The sequence below is a fragment of the Suricata suricatta genome, chromosome 15, assembly GCF_006229205.1.
Source record: "Suricata suricatta isolate VVHF042 chromosome 15, meerkat_22Aug2017_6uvM2_HiC, whole genome shotgun sequence".
NCBI classification, from domain to species: domain Eukaryota; kingdom Metazoa; phylum Chordata; class Mammalia; order Carnivora; family Herpestidae; genus Suricata; species Suricata suricatta.
In genome coordinates this window covers 28,296,323-28,313,345 of record NC_043714.1, presented here as the reverse complement: position 1 = coordinate 28,313,345, position 17,023 = coordinate 28,296,323, and the positions used below count along the sequence as shown (strand labels likewise).

Genomic DNA, 17,023 nt, shown 5'->3' with positions numbered 1-17,023 from the left:
TCCTATCTGTAGGCCTTACCCTTAGGAATGTGGGGAGAGGTAGCTGGGCTTTCCTGATTGGATATTGCAAAGTGGTCTCCTGCTCTAGGCAATGTGTAACTGCCTAATAGTTCCGTAGAGACTGACCCTTAGACCTTCTAGCTTAGAGGGGGACCTCTGTCATGGAGTCTGTTAGGTTCAGCCTTACACAGTTGGATGTTCTAGACTCAAGCCATTTGATGAAATTAAAATCTTTCCTACTTCAAAATGAACCTTAACCACTATTGATGGTTAATTTTGAGGTAGGCAAGATTTTAGTAATTTTTCAGAAATGTTCCTATTTTTTACTCTATTGACCTATAATTGCCGTTAGCATTTACATCCTGTTTCCTAAGAACAGTCTTCTGCCCATGTAATATGACTTTCATGTGAACTTGATTCATTCCCTTAGCCCTTTGCAATGTTTACTATAGTTAGTACCTTGCTTTCCTCCTGACATCTTAATGAGATTTTTTTTTTTCAACACAGATCTTTGTTAATTAGGACACTGGCTAAAATTCTGGCAAAATGGAAACTTTTAAAATACTATTATCTAAATTAGTATTTCTCAACTTGGGTGCTTATTAAAAATCAGAACATCTACCAAGAAAAAAAATTAAAAAAAAATAAAAATAAAAGCATCTTAAGTTGGTAGGGGCATGGATCAAGGCCTAGAAACCTGTCCAGCAATCCCACAAGGTCACCCAGCTGGGAGTCCTAACATGGAAAGCAATGGGTTCCTTGGTGAAGTCAGTGCTGGGATCACAAATGCTTCAGGGGTTCAGAGAAGAGAAGGGAGTAAACTCAGGGTAGGAGCAATTAGGAACAGTTTCAAGGAGGTGATGGATCATAAAGGAGAGAAAGGGTTGAAGAAGGGAACTGGGGGGAACCAATGGTGTAACCACAGGGAAGCAGGAATGAATCATTGGTAACGATTGATGAGAAACATAAATAGTTGAATTGCAGATTTTACAAACACAAAGGACAGGAAGAGATAATCAGATTTAGCCTCCTAGCTTTAGGAGAATAAGGTCTTATTATCCCATTTTGCAGATAAAACATCTGAGGCAAAAATATCTGGAGAGGTCAAAGGAGGTATCTCAGTCCTTAGCCTAGTGAAATTTTCCAAACTCCCAGAAGAGATTTTAAATGGGTAAATTTGGGGCTCAAATTCTAGGGAGTTCAACTCAGCTGGGGAGGTGGGGCCTGGGACATCCACTTGTTATAATACCTCTAGATGGCCCCCGGATGTGGGGACCTCGCTTGGGAGGGGTACTTTGATGTAATATATACTCAAAGAATATCCTATGCCATATTCCTATTTAAGACGAAGCCTAATAAGTTTTCGTCAACTCTGGGTAGATGAACAACAAGGGTTTATCCCACCACCAGCATTCTTTACCCATTTTCCTAGTTCTCAAAAATGCTTTTGCAACCAGAAAGTAGAGGCCTGCCATCACTTCTTGGGAATTTGAAAAGATCCACATGTATGTGGGTCTGGGCTGCTCAATACAACTATCGTGAGAAGAGTCCCGTGGAAAACCTGAGAATGTGAAAAAAGTAGAAAAATTGAATCCAATAAAATGGCAAGTCAGCTACCCCTTTGTAATTATACCTAGAAGGACTTGTGACTAATGATCTCATTTATTCCAGCAGCAGAAGGTTGAGTTGCCAGGAAGCTGATACAGGCAATGGCTCCCAAGTATGATCAGTGTCCGACCCTCGGGAAGGCTTCTGCTATGTCAGGACTCCCTGCGCAATCCCAGATCTTCAAATTTCTGGAGGGATGGTGACTCAAAGACCGTTTTTTAAGAAGTTTCCCAAGTCTGGGGTGTCAGTTGGTTAAGTGTCGGACTCTTGGTTTTGGCTCAGGTCATGATTCCACAGTCTGTGGAATCGAGCCTTATGCTGGGCTCTGTGCTACAGCGTGGAGCCTGCCTGTTATTCTTTCTCCCTCTCTCTGCTTCTTCCTTGCTTGTGCTCTCTCTCAAAATAAAAATAAACTCTGAAAAAAAAAAAGGAATAACAAGTGAAAACCCTGGGTCTCAGTCCTGGCTAGACACTTACTGCCTATTCGTGCTTGTTTAAGTATTTTAACCATATATATATTAAAACCTTTTTATTGCTTATTTATTGTTGTGGAGGGGAAGGGCAGAGATACAGAATGGGAAGCAGGCTCCAGGCTCTGACTCTGTGTCAGCACAGAGCCCGATGTGGGGCTTGAACTCACAAACTGTGAGATCATGACCTGGGCTGAAGTCGGATGCTTAACCAACTGAACCACCCAGGTGGCCCACCCATATTTTAGAATATCAGTTAAATGATGGGGCCAATAATACTTCCATTGGTTATTTTCCAAGATTATGGAAAAGACAAAAGGAGACAATGTGGAAATTCTCTTAAACTATAATGACCAACACAGATTTTTGAAAAATTATAATAAGGACCAGTACTTTATTTAACTACTATTGTAATGGCTACTATAAGTAAGCCATTGTAGCAGAGAGTCCTCAGCCTTGCTCTCAAGAAGGCAAAAGTCCCATAGGTGACTTATACCCTTCCAGTTTCCTCATTACTATCATTTTATGGTCCCTGACACTGATGAGAGAGTACAGCCATCAAAAAGCAATGCCTTGACTGTGCCCTTTTCCAAGGTTAAGACATGGAACTGTTAATAGGAAAAGAATCATAAATGTTTTATTCCTTTGGCTCCCTCATTTTTCCCTCTTCCTCTGTAGGGACTTTGTGTGTCCCCAATTTGTTTGGAGACTTGTGTGTGTCCTTGAGAAATATGACACTTTGGGAAAGTTTTAAAAAGGCCACAGTACAGGCCTGGGAAAGGAAACACGGAGTTGCTGATATATCTTCTGTAAGATCAGTGGAGGGTCTTTTTGAAGTTTCTGCATTTTGTGGTTTATCTCATTAGGATGGAAGTCATGGTAGTGGCGGTGGGCAGGGAGAATGGATGCTTGCCTCCATATAAGGTACTTATTGGGACCTAAGCAGAGTGATAGGCAGCTACATTCAAAGCTAGGTTCAAAGCAGTGAAGAAATCCTTTTAGAACAAGTTTACAACAAATTACAGGGTCTGAAGTAATGACAGGACAGGTGTTTAGAAAGTTTCGTTCCCTTTTTGACCTAGTTTTAGTTGAAAAGAGTGCAGCTGAAACTGTAACCAAAGGAGGCATTATGCTTCCAGAAAAATCTGAAGAAGTATTGCAAGCTGTTGAACCAGGCTGTAAAAGAGGGGGTGGAGAGATCCAACCAGTTAGCGTGAATGGTGGAGATAAAATTCTTCTGTCAGAATACAGAAGTGCCAAAGTAGTTCTAGATGAGAAGGCTTATTTCTTACATAGAGATGGTGACATTCTTGGGAAGTATGTAGATTGAAATAAATCATTGTTGAAATGGCATCACATGAGCTGCCCATTCCACTGAAGCTGTGAAATCTTTCATCATGTAAATAATTTCCATGTCTCTTTTTTATAATAAATAAATGATATCTACACTAAACAAACATATAAACAAAAGCCAGGTTTACAAATAATCCGAATCAGGATGTGATTAGTGCAATGGTATTTTAGAGAAGGGAGGCCGCTATCACCCATGTGGGACCAGAACACAACAGGGCACATATTTTTGCAAAAAGCAAATGACAATAAGCAATGATACGTAGTAAAGAAGGTGGGGGGTGTGGAAAGCCATAGGACTACAGATCAAGAAAGCCTCTTGACGTGATCCTAGCCAACTCGCTTTCACTTCTGGGAACACTTTATCCCCATTTTTTTTTTTGAGAGAGAGGCAGAGACAGCACAAGTGGGGAAGGGGCCGAGAGAGATAGAGAGGGAGAGAATCCCAAGTAGGCTCCACACTGTCAGTGCAGAACCCCCTGGCTTGAGCCCACAAAGCCATGAGAACATGACCTGAGTCAAAACCAAGAGTCAGATGCTCAACCAACTGAGCCACCCAGGTGCACCTCCCTTTCACCCCATCTTAATTCAGCCTCCCCTTCATTCATCTTTAATTAGTATTAATGGCATTAGCCATTTAATGGTCTAGTCACAATTGCTAGTCACTCCTTAAACCAGGCCACTCTGCAACTAGAATTACCTCATTAAAACTTGAATCTGATTTCACAACTGTATGACTTTCCTTTTGCTGACAAATGCCTTCACATGATCTATAGCTCCATATCCACCCTCTCGGCCAACATTGATGCCTTATGCATTCATCTGCACCTCCTCCCCTGATTTTTGGCACTAAAACAGATGCTTTCTGTTTTGTTATTTTTAAAATCACCACATGTCAGGGCAGCTGGGCTCAGTTGGATAAGCTGTGCTGACAATGTGGAGCCTGCTTGGGATTCTCTCTCTCAAATAAATAAATAAACATTAAAAAAATAAAGTGTTATAATGACCACATGTATATGCCTTTTCACACTCCTTAGAATGCGTTTTCTTTCCTTCCTCCTTTATCTGGCAACCCTGTGTTATCCTGCAAAACTCAGCCCGAGTCACATGTCCACAGTGAACTCTTTCTTAACTGAGTGAACTGGCTCTTCTCTAACAATAATGGACTAAATACTTAGATTGTAGTGAGATTTTTCTTTTGAAGACTTTTCTGGAATTTCCAGGCCAAGTGGGTGGGCAGCCCTATTATTGGCAGGTTGAGGCTTCACAATAAATTCTCTTTACCTTCCTGGAGGTAGAAAGAATAGTTCTTGTGTGTTGTTGGGCTAGTCTCTTTACATGAATATTTAAACAATAGGAATTACGAGGCGGCTCACATTTTACCGCAGGCAAAAGGCTCACCCTCTTTTGTACTTGCACGCTCTTAAAAGATCTCTTGCTGGAAGACTGCCCACTTGTTCAATCATGGTGAATTAAAGCAGAAATTTTCAGAGGTTACCATTACTCCTTTGAAAAATTTTCCAAGAGCACCTTTTCATCATTTGGAGACCAGCAATATCTCCCTCCAACGTTCAACAGCGTTTCTGACAGAGCAGCGAGCTTTAACGGGCAATCCCAGGGGCATTCATTAAACCAAGAAAAGTAAGTAGTGAGGCCAGACCCATTCCTAGTGATAACTAATGGCACAGTGTTCTGTTTCTGTAGTACTTTCTTCCTCCTTTAACTCTTTAAATCTCACTTTAAGTCACAGAAACGATCTCTACTATAGTCATTAGACCTGGGTTCTGATACACTAGATAAGATACAGGATTCATTTTTTCATTGTGATCTCTAAATTTGTAATCTATTATTTAATTATTTTGAAGTTCTTAGCCCACCCCAGTTTTCTTCCCATTCCAAACAAGTCCATTATTGAATTAGGTCTTTTTCAGGCCAGAGAAACTTCACACGCTCTGGCTGATGAGCAAGTGAAAATATGATGATCCTTGCTTTCTCAACTGGATGCACAAGTATTATGTGGTTAAAGGGAGTTCCCTAAGTTTCTGAGGCAAATGAGATAGGAGCTAGAAAAGGCCCTGATGCAAGTGATTAGATCCAAGGTAACTCTTTCTGCATAGTCCACACCTTGTAACGCATCAACAAGTGCTGTGGTCATCAGGTAGCTATCCCTTCTGAAGCCCATCTCCTCTGAGCAGTCAATTGTGAGAGCCACCTTGCCTCTTTCATCTTAGTCTGTTTGTTTTCAAAAAGAGTACTTTAATTCAATAAAATGGCAAGTCAGCTATCCCTTTGTAATTATGCCACGAAGGACTTGTGACTAATGATCTTATTTATTCCAGCAGTAGAAGGTTGAGTTGCCAGGAAGCTGATACAGGCAATGGCTCCCAAGTATGATCAGTGTCCGACCCTCGGGAAGGCTTCTGCTATGTCAGGACTCCCTGCGCAATCCCAGACCTTCAGATTTCTGGAGGGATGGTGACTCAAAGACTGTTTTTTAAGAAGTTTCCCAAGTCTGGGGTGTCAGTTGGTTAAGTGTCGGACTCTTGGTTTCGGTTCAGGTCATGATTCCACAGTTGATGGGCTTGACCCCCATGTTGGGCTCTGTGCTACAGCATGGAGCCTGCCTGTTATTCTCTCTCTCTTTCTCTCTCTCTCTCTGCTTCTTCCTTGCTTGTACTTTTCTCTCTCTCTCTCTTAAAATAAAAATAAAAATAAACTTTGAAAAAGAAATTTCCAAGCCAGTCAGATGACTAGTCAAGTTTAAGAACTACTTGTCTAGTGGTCTCTTGAAGGGATTCTCAAAGTCAGTATCTCCTGGGGAGACTGCAAAGAGTGCAGATTTGATGTTCAACTGCAAGGGATTCTGATTGCTGGGAGCGGTCTAGAAGCAGGCATTTTTAACAAGACTCCAGGGTACTTCTGAAACAGGTGACCAGTGTACCTCATGTGAGGAAACCCTCCTCTGTTCTGGGGTTAGCAAAAAGGGAGCAGAAAGGCATAGATTGTGACACACTTGAGAGGTCAGAAATTGCCTGCACAGGGTCAGTGCCACAAGCCTTGCAAATGTTGCATCAGTCTGCCTCTGGACAATAGCAATGTCAGAGAGAGAGAGAGTGAGGGTGGAGAGGAAGGCTGCCAGAGGCAGCACTGGGATTCCTGGAGAATCTTGCTCAGGACTGGGCTGGGAGAATGCCATTTAAAAACACAGAACCACACAGATGCTCATTTCCTCCCTTTGGATCTATTTTAACAGCTCCTCACTGGCCTTCTTGCCTTTGGGGTCTCCCTGGCTTTCCTGTCTCCCTTTCCCCAAATTGATTCTGGCTTCAGCTTCTATAGTGTTGCTAAAATGATTTTTATAAAAGGTAAAATGTTTTGGGGCTTCTGGGTGGTTCAGTTCGTTAAGCGTCCAACTTCTGCTCAGGTCTTGATCTTGTGGTGTGTGAGTTCAAGCCCTGCCTGGGGCTCTGTGCTGTCAGCTCAGTGACTGGAGCCTGCATCTGATTCTATGTCTCTGTCTCTCTCTGCCCCTCTCCCACTCTTGCTCTGTCTCTCAAAAATAAACATTAAAAAATTTTTTTAAAAAGGTAAATTGTTTCTCCATGGCTTAAAAATCTTCCCAATAAGAAAAGCCTTTTCAGAGGAATCTGGATTTTGTATGGGTAAATTACTGACCCCACAGCCCAGGCTCCAGAGCAGCAGTGTCTTGATTCTGGTATTCACACTTCCTTCGTGTTCCTGGGATCCAGGGCCTATTTTGTAGACTAGTTCCAGTGATCAAATTGCTGTCCTATCCCAATGGCAGGGCTTAGTTATTGCTGATCAACCTCCTGGTCAAGTCCCAAGTAGTAGCCTGCACTTGGGACCCTGCTATCAGATCTCTGAATGTGGCTGTTTGCAGCAGTAACAATACCACAGCTGGCATATCAGCTTGGTTTAGAATGGTCATTGGGGTAAGATGACGCTAATCCATAGTAGTTGGCCACGAGCCATCTAGTTTTTGCAGTGACTAGATGGGTAGGTAAACTGAATAGGGATATGATAGGGAACTCAGTCTCTGCATTCTTAGTCTTTGATGCTGACACTAAGATCTACATCCTTCTAGGAATGCAGTATTCTTTATGACTTACTGTCTTGTGGCTGTGAAGACTGGGGCAGAGGAGCCAAGAGACTATACCATTAAGAAAATCTTAGGAGGGGCGCCTGGGTGGCTCAGTCAGTTAAGCCTCCGACTTTGGCTCAGGTCAGATCTCACATTTGTGGGTTCGAGCCCTGCGTCAGGCTCTGTGCTGACAGCTAGCTCAGAGCCTGGAGCCTGCTTCTGGTTCGGTGTCTCCTTCTCTCTCTGCCCCTCCCCGGCTCATGCTCTGTCTCTCTCTGTATCAAAAATAAAATAAAACATTAAAAAAATTAAAAAAAAAAAGAAAATCTTAGATGTGTTCAATACAGATGGTGATTATTGTAACTTGATATACACCGGACTGTAATTTAGGGAAAATGGAATAACACTGGGAAAATATAATTTGAGTGTGGAAAAGGGCATTCATAAAAAACAAAGGGAACTCCATTTTGATGCTGGCTAGGTTGTATCTATGTATCTTTGTACAAACCATATTGGGGACCTATTTCTTCATCCATAAAATAAAAAGAATGTATCAGAGGTCAGTGACAGCAGCATAATTCTATGACTTTTCTAATTATTTTTTTGATGTTATTGTAAAATTACAGTAACTGAAGGACCATAGAAGGAAAATTAAGAATAGCACATTTTTAAAGAACAGTGTATCTTATATCCCATGAGGGGAAAAAACATTGTTGGCAAAATTAATTTAAAAACATCAAAAAATAGCACCTATATATTACATATAAAATTATCATATGCCTTCTTTTATGTACTTATTTATTTCACTTGCATTTCCAAATCATATTACTAGGCAAGTACCCAACAATTAAAAGGATTAACATACTTTTAAGAAGATCTGTTTACCAAGGTTTTATGTTCCAGATATTTCTTCAGTGATGAAATGGTTGGTTTACACTCTGGACTACAATTTTGTAATTTTTGAAAAGGGTGTTTTTTTGAATAAAGACGATACATGTATCGGAATAAGAAAACCACAGATATGGGAACTGAGAATGTGTCATTGACTTGACTTAAAATAGTCTGTTCTGTAGTCCCGAGGAACTCAGAAGTATGTCAAAGGACAAGGGGAAAAATCCATCTAGAAAGAAGTGAGGACAATGTCCCTGGATGTGATTTTGGAGGAAGCAAGAATGACATTTGCAAAGTTTGGCAAGATAAGTAGGGGAAAGAGCAAGAGTTAGAATAGCTGCTTCCAGGGGTGGGGGCAATCGGGAATCAAAACCCTGGAGAAAAGCAGACGAAGGGGGATTCCATTCTGACATCCCTAGAAATCCGTAAGCTCATAGACTTGCCTGGTGATATTAATTGAAAGGATGCTGGGTTTTTTTCCTTTGGCTAAACCAAGAAGAAGAAAGAAGCACGCTTTGTAAAACTCAGACACATTATGGCAAAGCAAAAAAGACAAAAGATGTATTTCACATCTGATGTTTTCCCCAAACCAGGACTCTCTTATTTGAGGATTTAAGAAAGAAATAATTTAGAAAATTCTGATGACTATAAGTATGTTCTAGGGAATTTCTTGAAGCAACAACACATCTATTAAAAATATAAGCTTCAATGATTTCTTGAAAAAGCACAGCGTTCAGTGCATAAGTGAATTTATAACCTCTGCAAAATTTTTACCAAAATGATTTCTCCAGGGGAAATAAAGGAGATAAAAAGAAATTCTTAAAATGAAAATCAACCTGTATCAAAGTAATTTATGATCCTTCACACACATAATAATGATTAATCCTCTCAGAACTAATCAAGGGATTTATTTTATTTGTATTAGATGAAACTGTCACTACGTGGAGTTTTTCATTTACCAATCTCTGGCAATAGCAGCATTTTTTAATAGAGATGTTCAAAGGAGTTTTTCAGCATTTATATTCATTGAAATGCCTTTGAAGAATGACTTATGTCTTTAAGAAGACCAAACAATTATTCTTGTAGAATCCTTGCTCTGTGCAATACTAATAGTCAGGAGACAGCTTCCTAGTGTTTGCAACCATGGGAGGGTCATGAAAAGGGCAGTCGATCCCAATGGGCACCCTTAGGCACGGAAATCATAACGTTAGGAAACAGTCCACAGTTTCCTAAATTTTAAATCAGATTTTATGCTAGCTCTTCTCTAGCTCTATTTCTACATTAAAGGAACCCCTGTGCTATTTAAACACAGTGTTGGTATTATCATATGTTTATTGCAGATTTGCACTTAATTTGGTTTGGCTACCCAGTTCCTTGACTGATAAACCCATTCATGCAACACAATCTTTAATATGTGTAAGATACTCCCTAATGTTTATACACTAAATAAAATAAGCATTCTAAGAGAATTAGAATCACAGTAATTCTTTTTATCCTGGAAAAATGCAATACTTCAAACCTGTTTTCTATACTTACAAATAAAAAAAATCACTTCCATTGGGAACTGTAAGTGCAAATTCTCAAGCACCCAAAAGGAACAAAAGGGGAAAAGCATATTTTATAAGGTCTTGATTGGTCTTGAGGGAGTAGTTATGACCAAAGCACAGTCACTGTAATTTTCCTGCCTCACTAGTTGGAAAGCATATGAAAACATGTGATTAAAAGATGTATACTCCAATTCTCTCTGGCTGGAATTTGGAAAGTTTCAACCATTTCCCCTAAGCCTTCTCAAGTGATTTTGCTTCAAACTGTCACTCATACATTTTTATTTTTTAGCAGGAAACTGTGAACACTAATGTTTGTACATAATGTTACTTTTTCTTCATTCCATCTACTCGCCTTTCCTGAACCAGGCCCTTAATGATCTTGATTAGACAGCCAGATGCTCCATCTGTCACCAAAAATATGTTGAGTGACTACTGACTACCAGGCCCTGGGTAGCATTGGCTCTGGGTTCTAGTAGTCAACTTTGTATTCTATTATCTATTTACCTCGTGCCCATGTTGGCAATTTCAAATGATAAGCCCCACTGAAAGCAAAGCTCCATTTCAAACTAGTCCCAATAAAAGGAAATAGGTGATCTCATTCACTACTGATGGGAATTTAAAAAGCTTATGCTACTTACAGGGTAATTCAGTAATGTGTATCAACATTTAGAATGTGAATACCCACTGCCCTTGAACTCTACCTCTGGGCACTGACTCTACAGAAATATCAACACAAATAGACAAAGATTAATATGAACAAGAATGTTTACTAAAAATTTTTTAACAATGAAAAGTGGAGTTATTAGTTAAAATATGACACACATACAAATGGAATGCTTGGCAACAATTTTAAAAAATGAGATGCATTCTTATTCATTGACATGAAAAGATGGCCATGATATATTACTAAGTGAAGATGAAAGTTATGGGAGAGTATGTATACAGAAAGTCTTGACATATTATTCAATGCCTTTCATAAAAATTCATATTCGTATTCCATATGTTTGCTTGCATATGCCTAGAAAAAATACTAAACAGATATTCATGAAATCAGTAAAAGTGATGATCCAGATAGTAGGACAATTATTTTCTCCTTTATATTCATATTATTTGTATTTTTGTATCAAGCATTTGTTCATTTTTTTTAAAAAGTTTATTTATTTTGAGAGAGAGTGCACAAATGGGGGAGAGGCAGAGAGAGAAGGAGAGGGAGAATCCCAAGCAAGCTCCAGACAGCACTGAGTCTGACGTGGGGCTTGATCTCACAACTGTGAGATCATGACCTGAGCTGAAATCAAGAGTCAGATGCTTAATCAACTGAGCCACCCAGTCACTACAAGCATACATTCAGTTTTTTAAAACTGTTTATTTATTTTTGAGAGAGAGAGACAGAAAGCAAGCAGGGGAGAGGCAGAGAGAAAGGGAGACACAGAACTGGAAGCAGGCTACATACAAGCTCTGAGCTGTCAGTACAGAGCCCAGTTTGGGGCTTGAACTCATGAACCATGAGATCATGACCTGAGCTGAGGTTGGATGCTTAACCAACTGAGCCACCCCAGTGCCCCAAGCATACAACCATTTTTAAAGAACATTAAACACATTTCTGTTTGTGGAAGTAAATTTTCCACAGTGAAATCAAGAATATTAACATGATATCATCTCTTGAGAAAAACATTCTTGTTCTGAATCATGAATATCAAGAAAATTTATTTTGAATTTCATGAATTTCTATGGCCTCAAGACTAAACTTTCATTCCAGAATCATTGCTGGGGAAAGCTCAACCTTTTGAGAGTTCTAAAATCAAAGATAACTGTGAATAAGGCTATTCTACATTAGAGAAAATTACTCGGTTTCTCCAGCCCAGACTCTCTCTCCCTGAGTGTATGGGTTATCTTCGGGGACACTATCTTACTACTGCCACCACTGCTGTCACGCCCACCACCACCATTACACGCTGCCACAGGCTGAGTGAGGTACATGCTAGGCAACATTTTCAAAGCAATACTAGGCAACATGTAAAATACTTGACATCAAGATTGCAAATTGAAACAACACCATAAAATATAGCTTTCCAATTTTATAGATGAGAAAGCCGAGTGACATAGAAGTTAATTAGATTACCAAAGTTCAAAAACCAGTGAACGGTGGAAACAGAATTCAATATATCTTATATCCAGAACTTGTGGACCTTTTTATGAAATAATACTGCTTATATGGCAGTCATGAAAATGTCATAGGTATGTTGGTGTTGATTGAATAAATATTTTAAAATAGGGACAGAATGATAAGGAATGATAGTATCTTTAAAGCATAAAAGCATTATCAAGAATCCTGTAGCAGGGGTAAAAGTATCTAGATCTAGAGAATGTTGGCAAGTCACTGAAAGAGTGCAGGAATACACATTTCACCCAGTGAGAGAGGATTTTCGTCAAAAGGGAAGTTACCACCCAGATGGCAAATATAGTTGACGGATGCCTGACATTTGTGCTTTCTTACTCGATCAGAGTTCACTGGGGAGAAGTCCCACCGCAAAAGTGCCTCCCAGAAGGAGCTCTCCGTGTCTCCTGTAATCAAACTTGTTCTGGCTAAGCCGCTCCTGTTCTGTCTTTTTTATTAGCATCAAGTCACAGTTCGTGCCGATTGTGGTGTCTGCCAGGGCCTGGTGTTTTCATTCCACCACATGGTTGTCATTCTGTCTGCAACCTGAGGGTGCCCAAGTGTTCATCCTGAGCATCTTGTTTCTCTTTTCTTTTTTCTCTCTTCCATACTCTCTCTTTCCTTTATTCTTTTCCTCCTCCTTCTCCTTGACTTCTTCCTTTTTTTCTCTTTTAAGCACCTCCTATGAAGCAGAAACTGTGCCTACTGTCTGCCATAGCCACTCTGAATGCACCGTCCCTCTTCTCCAGAAAGTTCACAGTCCTCATGTGCCTGCCTCTGCTTGCCTTACTCATTTTTATGGCACTTATTAGACATGCAATGAATATGTAGTTGCATATCTTTTTTGCATTGAATTCTATTTATGTAATCAAAATCACACAATATGTGTGCAATTTTTAAAAGCACATAAAGTGTACGTGGGTGCGACTGGTAAACGTAAGGTTATAGACAAAAGTTTGGAAGAGACAGGGTGTGCTCAGTCCCTGTGGGTGGAAGAGAGTTCTTATGAGCACAAGTAGCACTTTATATCCTCCTACAACCTGAGGAGGCCAGATGAGTTCTTCTGTTCCACTGTGTATTTCCTACATCTGAATATTTACCCTGGACTCTGTCAAAAATAATTTCAAGGGGTTAACCAGAATCCATTTTTAAAAATGCAAATACTGCTAGTAATATTACAGTATTATCTGTTATTTATGCCTTAATATGATCTAAATCAATCTGATTGATTGCCTCTTAATTCAGCAATGCAGTAACAATACAGAACTTCCACATCATCCAGAGTGGTAATCCTAGGGTATCCAAGCATAGGTGATATATGCTTCCCCCAATGGAGCTTATAGCCAGGAATTAAAAGGGGAATAACTTAATGTTAAGTGAACACAAAGAAGAGAACAAATTTGGTGTATGTGTGTGTGCGCGCGTGCGTGTATTTCTGTCTGTCCTGCTGAATATTTTCTTAGTGATATCTTCTTTTATTTTGAAAGTGTATTTATTTATTTTGAGAGATGGAGAGAGAGAGAGAGAGAGAATGTGTGTGAGCAGGTGAGGGGCAGAGAGAGAGGGAGAGAATTCCAAACAGACTCCACACTGTCAGTGCAGAGCCCAATGATGGCTTGAACTCGTGTGAGATCATGACCTGAGCCCAAATCAAGAGTTGGTTGTTCAACTGATTGAGCAACTCAGATGCCTCAGTGATGTCTTCTAATATCACAAACGGTTTATTTGTATATACCTTTCTGATTTTTGAGGTTCACTTTTTCACTTGCCCACAGTTAGTGCTTAATAATGATGCTTGCTTTATTAAATAAAGAAACAATAGGACACACTCTCTATTCAGAAATGCTTCTTCAGCTCTTTGGGTGATTCCTACTTGTACCTACTATACTATAAATGAATAGTCTTTTTTATGAGTAAGAGGGCAAATGAAGAAGTTACACAACACTTGTGAAGCCACAGAACAAATCTATAATTAGCCATCAGTTTTTTAACTGATGCACATAACCTACCGGCTTACTCACGATTTTTAAAAACAACACTATTTGAGGTCAAAGTGTCAATGATCAGTCACTGTGAATATATATTCAATAGATGAAACACAAACTAAATAGGGTAACCTTTACTTTGCCTGTCAAACCTAAGATAGGAAATATAAAGCAATTCTCATATTAGATTTTCCAATAATCTGCAGGAAAGAAGAACCAAATAAAAAATAAAACATGCCTAAATTATATGCCAAAATCTTATATTAAAACTCTTAACAAAATCCCCAAGCTTTGGTAATAATATTACATTAATGTAGGAATTTTGCTTCAATAAAAGGAGAAACTTGGCATGAACCCTTTCCTAACCTATCACACACATTCTGTGAAAACACTCTCCCTCCTGATGGCTTTGTCTCTACACCTTATTATCCCGAGATTGGCTATGTTTCCTCTTCAACTTAAAAATTGTCAGAAAAATACCCTCATTTCCTCCAAAAGAAATAAACACAGGCAAAGTTCAGAGGGCTGCATTCCATGGAAGCTGTCCATAGAGGAGCAAAGTGCAAAGCAATCGGCCTGAACCAGAGATGGCCTGTCCCCAGCCAACGCTGAGTATCTGGGGCCATATTCGTAGTCTCTACATTTCCAAAGCAAAGTAAGGTTTTAGTCACTGAACACCCCTTTCTCCATGGTATGATTGAATATGTGCATGTTAGTGCTGTTATTTGAGTATTTGTGAATAAAAGCATAGTTGTTCCTGTGGGAATTCCTTTTATAATCAAAGGTACATTTCCTCCTATGTACCTTGTCTATGGGGACCAGCCTCCTCCTCCAAATGGAGTTTCCTGTACCCTCCCTATGTCATTTCTCCCTTTCTTCCACTGCTTTTCTGTCGTCTCTCTGCTGTTACCCCTGCTCCCCACTGTCCTGTAATTTGCATCTTGTGAGAGAAATTACATTTGTTCACTTTGTCCTTTATAATTTATTCTTCCTATGATTCTTCCACAGATTTGAACCTATGGTTTTGTTTGCTTAAAACTAGTTTTTAGCTATGATTATGTAGCCTAAACCCAAACCTCATTCCTTTTGTTAATTAATACATTAATTCAGCAAATATTTGGTGGACGAGTGAGGTACAAGAAACTTCAAGTCATGGTTGGGATAAAGTTCAGGACAGTGAATGGAGATCAGGAATGAGGAGAGATTGGGAATGGGATGAAAATACCACTTTTCTTGTGCACATTGTATGCTAATAAAGAATGCTAAAACTGTGGGAAAAAATGAGAGAGCAACAGATGCCTCTTGTACAGAAAAAAAAGCTACTTTAAGATGATTGTAAAAATAAACATCTAAAAAATGCTTTGTATTTTACTTTGGCCTCAGTTTGGTAACTAGAATAGGGAGTTAGATCATTAAGGAGAAGCAGAAATCACATTTTCTTTATTATTATATTCCCTCATCACACCTAACACAGTGCCATGGACATAGTAGATTTGCCAAAGAAAGCTTTCGTGAAAAAATTTTGCCATTGTAAGCTTTAAACAATGAAACGAGATTTGAAAATGTAAATAGTATAATTTCTACTATGTTTCAAGAAAGAATGACTGCTAAATTTATGGTTAAATATAAATTTTCTACATTATTACGCAGGGAAGATGTTCTTCAGAGAATGTTGAATTCAAGGTCTTACAATGTTGAATTGTTTTTTAATGTGATTCTCCTTATTATATAAAATCTATTCATATAGCAGTCCATCGACACTGTGGTGAAAGACACTGGCTATTTGATGAGGGAACATTCCATCCTATTCAGGCAGCAAGATTAAGTCTTAGGAACTGAGACAAAGGTAATTGATGGAAGAACTAGGCAGTTACTTATATTCCAAGTTATACTGCAGAGTAGATGCATAAAACATGAGATGAGGGCCTTTGGACTAAATTTCTGGACAGCTTATGGTTCTTTGAAAAGATCAAGAAAAGGGCACCAAATGGCTCAGTTGGGTAAGTGTCCAACTCCCAATTTTGGCTCAGGTCATGATCTCACAGTTGGGATTGAGTCCTGCATTGGACTCTGTGCTGATGCATGGCGTCCACTTGGGATTCTCTCTCTCCTTCTCTCTCTGTCCCTCTCCTGCTCGTGCATGCTCTCTTTCACTTTAAATTAACTTTTAAAAAATCAAGGATATTGACAAACCTTTAGCCAGACTCATCAAAAAAAAAAAGGAGAAGATGCAAACAAAATAAGAAATGAAAGAAGATAAGTAACAACCAATACAACAGAAATAGAAAGGATTATAAGAGAATATTATGAAAATTTATGAGCCAACAAATTGGACAATCTGGAAAAAATGTATAAATTCCTAGAAACATAAAACCTCCCAAAATTGAATCAGGAAGAAATAGAAAATTTAAGCAGGCTAATTAATTACCAGCAATGAAATCAAATTAGTAATCAAAAAACTTCTAGCAAAAACAAGTCCAGGACCAGATGGCTTCACAGATGAATTCTACCAAACATTTAAAGAAAGCTCATACGTATTCTTCTCAAACTATTCCAAAAAATAAAAGAGGAAGGAAAACTTCCAAATTCATTCAACGGAGGCAGCACGATGCTGACACTAAAACTAGATAAAGATAATACAAAAATAAGAGAATTATAGGTCAATATTTCTAATGAACGTAGATGTAAAAATTGTTAGCAAAATATTAGCAAACCAAATCCAACAATACATTGAAAAAAATCATTCACCATGATCAAGTGGAACTTATTCCAGGGATGCATGGGTAGTCCAATATTTGCAAATCAATTAATGGGATACATCACATCAATAAGAGAAAGGATAAAAGCCATATGATCATTTCAATTGATGCAGAAAAAGCATTTGACAAAGTAAAACATCCACTCATGATTAA

General features: G+C 39.0%; 1 pseudogene; it reads left to right on the top strand.

Moving 5' to 3' along the window:
• Nucleotides 1–3,114: 3,114 nt before the first annotated feature.
• Nucleotides 3,115–3,408, top strand: LOC115278703 (annotated as a pseudogene).
• Nucleotides 3,409–17,023: the final 13,615 nt, after the last annotated feature.